At 40.3% G+C, this 6000-nt stretch overlaps 1 protein-coding gene and 1 long non-coding RNA gene across 3 annotated transcripts in view; one reads left to right on the forward strand and one right to left on the reverse strand.

Annotated features, from left to right (window-relative positions):
* The window catches only part of dnah5l (dynein, axonemal, heavy chain 5 like), a 277853-nt gene that overhangs the window by 142489 nt on the left and 129364 nt on the right, over nucleotides 1-6000 (reverse strand). The window lies entirely within an intron of this gene.
* LOC108268566 (uncharacterized) overlaps nucleotides 4956-6000 on the forward strand; it is a 6725-nt gene continuing 5680 nt past the window's right edge. The window contains exon 1 of the long non-coding RNA XR_001813334.3: nucleotides 4956-5129. This is a non-coding gene — a long non-coding RNA (uncharacterized LOC108268566). The remainder of the gene's footprint in view (nucleotides 5130-6000) is intronic.

Raw genomic sequence — 6000 nt, forward strand, 5'->3', positions numbered from 1 at the left:
GTATTATCATATTGACCACAAAAGGGACTATTCATAGTCAACACTTCATCAGTTTGTAGGAACATTAACATTTTTTTTATGCTAATAACATTAACAATAGTTGCCTTCCCCCTAAACAATCTGGGTCTTACCATAAGTATGTGAATGCTGTTGCTGTGACTTTTAATTAATTCAAATCATTAGTTATTTAAAAAGAGTATATTGTTTAAAATTAGAACTTTAAGGATTTAGCTTTAAAGAAGTATTTGTTGCATTGGCCAAATTACCAAATACCTTACATTCTGATAGAACATGTTTGATCAAAAATATTATATATCAGTTGCTGTAGTGAGTGCTGGTGCTTATAGATATTATGTATTAATCTCAGTTAGCCAGTTCGCAAAAAGTTTGTGAATGGCTTTTTGCAAGGATGTAAATATTGGCTCTCGGTGATAAGCAGGTGTCAGAAAAATTTTCCCCTTTATTTCTCTTGCTGTTTACCTGTTTACACAGGTACTAACACAAACATGTGTCATCAGTTTATCCCTGTTATTTGCCACAGACGCAGACTCCCAGAAAAGTACGCAACTTGGACAACCTACGCTCTCTGAATGTGGCCTCTGCAAATTCCCTCTCATTCTCTATCAGACTTTGGAACTGCCAATCTGTTGATTTCATTCCTGCCTTTGCAACCCACTCCAACCTCAGTGTGCTGGCTCTGACTGAGACCTGGATCCATGCTGAGAACACCCGCTGCCCTAGCCTCCAACTTCAATTTCTTCCATACCTCATGTCCCAACAGATGAGGGGGTGGTACAGGTTTGCTTCTCTCCCTTTCACATTTCTCCTCCATTGTCACAACCTTACTTCCCTCTGATAGCCACCTCTCCTCACTTGACTTAAACACCACAAATGACTTGCTATGTTCCACCCTAACATCTTCTCTTGACAGCATCCGCCGCCTAACCTCCAGACCTGCTCGCACATCACCCTCTAGCCCTTGGCTCTCAGAAGCTCCTCCTGCTTCCCCTACCTCTCTCACTGCAGATGACTTTGCCACTTTCTTTTCTAACAAGGTTACATCAATCAGGGACCAGTTCTCAACCCCAGACAAGCATAGACCGGCTCCTCCTCCATGTAACTCCAAACTGACTTCCTTCTCTCCCCTCTCAGAGACTGATGTCTCTAAACTCCTCCTCTCTAGCCGTCCCACAACCTGTCCTCTTGACCCTATCCCTTCTCACCTTCTCCAGTCCATCTCTCCCACACTATTACCTGCACTCACACACATCTTTAACACATCACTCTCTACTGGGACAAACCCTATCTCATTTAAGCAGGCTCGGGTTACCCCACTGCTTAAAAAACCATCACTTAACCCTGCTGTGGTTGACAACTACAGACTTGTTTCCCTCCTCCCTTTTCTTTCCAAAACTCTTGAAATAGCCGTTTTTAATCAACTCTACAATTTTCTCACACAGAACAACCTCCTGGACACCAAGAAGTCTGGCTTCAAGGAGACAAGGAGACTCCACTGAGACTGCTCTGCTTAACGTCACTGAAGCCTTATGACTAGCAAGAGCAACCTCTAGATCATCTGTCCTCATCCTACTCGACCTCTCTGCTGCTTTCAATACTGTGAACCATCAGATATTCCTGTTAACTTTCTCCAGCCTGGGCATCACCCGAATGGTTCTGCGCTGGGTGGAATCCTATCTCTCAGACAGATCCTTCAAAGTATCATGGAGGGAGGTATTTCTGAAACTAAGCAACTCACAACTGGCATTCCACAGGGGTCAGTTCTGGGTCCACTGCTCTTTTCTATCTACACTACATCTCTATGGCAGGTGATTGCATCTCATGGCTTCTCAAATCATTGCTATGCTGATGACACCCAGCTCTATTTGGCCTTCCAGCCTGACGATCCATCCGTCTCTGCACATATCTCTGCTTGCCTGTCGGACATCTCGGTCTGGATGAGGGAACACCACCTTAAGCTCAACCTGGCAAAATCTGAGCTTCTCGTCATCCCAGCCTGTCCCTCAATCAGCCACAACCTCACTTTACAGCTCGACTCAACCTCACTCAAGCCAACCAAGATGGCCAGGAACCTTGGGGTGATTCTCGATGACAGCTTGACCTCTACGGACCACATCTCAACAACTGCACAATCCTGTACGTTCATCCTGTACAACATGAAGAAAATCAGACCCTACCTCACCAAACAGGCTACACAGATACTAGTCCAGGCTCTTGTTATCTCAAAACTGGACTACTCCAACTCACTACTCTCGGGCCTCCTGGCCAGCTCCATCAAACCCCTTCAAATGATTCAGAATGCAGCAGCACGCCTCATCTTCAACCAGCCCAAGAGAACCCATGTCACACCCCTCTTCATCTCCCTTCACTGGCTTCCTATAGCCGCCTGCATCAAATTCAAGGCCTTGATGCTCACCTACAAGACCTTGTCTGGAACAGCACCCTCCTACCTCAACTATCCTGAATGCTTACGTTCCCTCACGCAATCTGCGATCAATCAATGACAGACGCTTAGTAGTACCTACTCAGCGTGGCTCAAGGTCCCTTTCAAGAACATTCAAAGTAACTGTTCCTCAGTGGTGGAATGAACTTTCAACCTCAACCGGACCACAGAATCTCTCACCATCTTCAAAAAAACAGCTAAAGGCCCACCTCTCCCGTGAACTCGTAACCAACCCATAAAAAATAAATAAATAAATTTACTCTGGCACATACACTTCTACTCTGCACACTTTGCTTCTTCTGGAACTCAATTAACAAATCTTCTTTGGTAGCACTACTTGTATTGTTCTCTGCTTGATTGCTCTCTGTTTGATTGATCGCTTTGCTTGTATTTTCTCGTTTGTAAGTCACTTTGGATAAAAGCGTTTGCTAAATGAATAAATGTAAATGTAAATGTAACATGTTTTAATGTGAATAAGCTGTTGACTATACGTGTTTGCTATATTATACAAACGGTCTCAGTGAGTGAGATTATACAACATGGTCTCATTCCCTCAACAGCAGTTCAAATAAAAATATTGCATGCTGTTAAAGGCATACCCTCCTAGGGTCCCTCACTCAAATTACCTCCTGTATGTAAATAAGGTACATCCTTCCACAAACATCAAATGGTCATCACAAACAACACTATTTGGTGGACCCACAAAGCATCAGGGTATTTAGGGGAGAGCTGGCCAAAGATTCTGGGAATCTGTAGACAGATCTCAACACAATTACTGTGTTTAGTTATTTTATATACCAGCTATGCAAGTTTTGAATTTCTTATGTTGTATTATTATGTTTTGAATTTTATTGGAATGTTATGTTAAATGTAATTCTTTCTTCTTATTATTAATAGTAGTATTGGATTTGGATGTGTTCATACCTGGTTAAATAAATTATTAGATTTGATTATATTCTGAAATTATTGTCTCTAGTAGATTACGTTAAGTCCTTGTTACCACAAATCTATGACCAGGTTAGTACAGGCTAAAATTCAGGTTTAGGTGGAGCATTGGGGTATGCCAACTGAGTCCAGGCTAACAACTTGGCGTTAAGTTAAGTGTACTTAGTGTGTACAGGCTTGATAGGGAATTTCCGTTTAGGACAACATAAAGTTGATCGAACAAGTCTAAATAGGGTGAAGTCTAAATCTCTGGTCATTGTAATATTTTTCTAGTTAATGTGTACATAGGAAACTATGGCATGATTATGTAAAGCTAATTTTAACTCAGATATTATTGGTTTATCTCTGTAAATTTTAGTAGTCATGACCTCTGACTACAAATAACGTTACTATAATTAAGTGTTACTATCTAAGGGGATTAAACAAAGTACTTTTTAGAAAAGGGCAAGCATGGGGCAGCCATCTAAATAGTATTGGTCAATTACCTCTGGCTAATGACCAAGACTGGCGAGTTTGTAACCGTGAGATCCACGTACATGGCCAGCGCGAGACTCTGAGTGACATGGAATCTGAATTTACGGGCAAAATTTAAAGTGTAGAATAAACTAGAATTAATCAAATGTGAAAGATTAAAAGTATCAAAATACAAATACCTAGGAAACAAATACAACATTGAGGTTTTTACAGTTGGAGTCAGATTTAATTTAAGAGAGAGTCAAACAGAATTGGAATGACAAATTTAATACTGTAAATGGCGCACTTATATAGCACTTTTATCCAAAGTGTTTTACACTGTGTCTCATTCACCCATTCACACACACACACACACCAAGGGTAGCAGAGCTGCCATGCAAGGCACTAACTTGCCATCGGGAGCAACTTGGGGTTCAGTGTCTTGCCCAAGGACACTTCAGCATGTGGAGTCATGTGGGCCAGGAATCGAACCGCCAACCCTACGATTAGTGGGAATCCTTCTACCATGTCATTGGATACCATTGTTGGACCAGTGAGTGGACCCCTACAAACTACAAAGCAATAATTAAAATTTTTAATGTTGAAGGTGGCATGGCTGACCACTTTATGTCCCAGGGCGCCCTCATTATGTTGTTTTTTTTTATCTGAAAAGTGGTTTCTAAATGAATATGCTGCTTTCTTTATTGACATACAAACATTTTTCTTTACCTTTTAATTTTGTGCTGGAAAACTAATGTTAGGAAATCTAAACTGTTTTTTTACTCACTCGAAAATGAATAAGTTATAAAATAAAAATCTATAACATAGTTTGTATTTGAAGTGCACCTATTATGGTTTTTCAAATATTACCTGTCACGAGGTGTGTTATATAGCTGTCTATGAATGTAAAAACACCTGCAAAGTTTCAAAAATCTAAGTGCACCACAAACGGAGTTATTAACTCCCAAAAGAAGGAACCGATTCTGAACACCTGAAATGAGTCGTTAGTAATTCCAGACTTAATTAATACTTCCTGTATTAACGTACATAGGTTCGCCTCTGGTCTTCACTGGTTGCTCGAGAACACAGCTGAAACTCATTATGGTAGTGGGCATTTCCTTTTCAACACATGCTGACAGCAGTAGACCAATCACAACAGAATGGGACATCTGACCAATCAGAGCAGAGTATGCTCTCTGAAAGGAGGAGTTTAGAATTAATCCTTTAGAACAGATCATTGAAGGAGTCGTTTGTGACACCGGGGGGAAAGGTAATGCTGTAATTTAAATTATAAGCACATTAAAATGTTTTTTGACCTTGGATGCATGTAAATCTATTGTATGAGACCTTTAAAACAAAATTAGGATAGTTTCAAAGCCATAATAGGTGCACTTTAAACAAAATCGTGTATTGTTATAAAAAAATTTGGAGAGAGACGATTAGCATTCAGTTGGACTGTTGGGGTCACCATAACATGAAAATCTAGAGAATTTAGAATTAATATCCAATTTTGATCCATAAGTCAACATATACAAACATATTATCAATCTAGCATAGCCTATTTGCTGTCATCACCAATACTGTATGTCAAGACTTCACAGAAAATATGTGTATGTGTGTATATATATATATGTTAATTGGCATGTGGTAAAGAGTGCATTTTGGTGGTTGGTTAGGTCTGTTGAAGAAATGCGTTAAAAGCACATGTCCAATAAAATAGCTCCCTTTAATATGATATGTTATCTGCAAATTCATTGGTGGGTACATGTTTATTGTTGATTCTTTCCGTTTATGGTCCACTGAATATACACTGTAGGGCCAAATGTTTGTAGCCACCTGACCATCATACCAATATTTGTTTTTTGAACATCTTAGTTCAGGTTTAGTCCTCCCTTTGCATTTATAATAATCTCCCCTCTTCTGGTACTGCTTTCCACTAGATGTTGGAACATGGCTGTGGGGATTTGCCCATTCAGCCTCAAGACAATTAGTAAGACAAGGCATAATGTCAGGCAAGGAAGCCTGGGGCACAGTTGGCATTGCAGTTCATCCCAAAGGTGTTCATATAGTGTATCTTCAACCCACAGGAAAACTTTGGGGGTCTAGCTGTCATGAGGATTTTCAAAATCCACTTGTCTACT

Source organism: Ictalurus punctatus, chromosome 1, assembly GCF_001660625.3.
Source record: "Ictalurus punctatus breed USDA103 chromosome 1, Coco_2.0, whole genome shotgun sequence".
In the NCBI taxonomy this organism is placed as follows: Eukaryota; Metazoa; Chordata; class Actinopteri; order Siluriformes; family Ictaluridae; genus Ictalurus; species Ictalurus punctatus.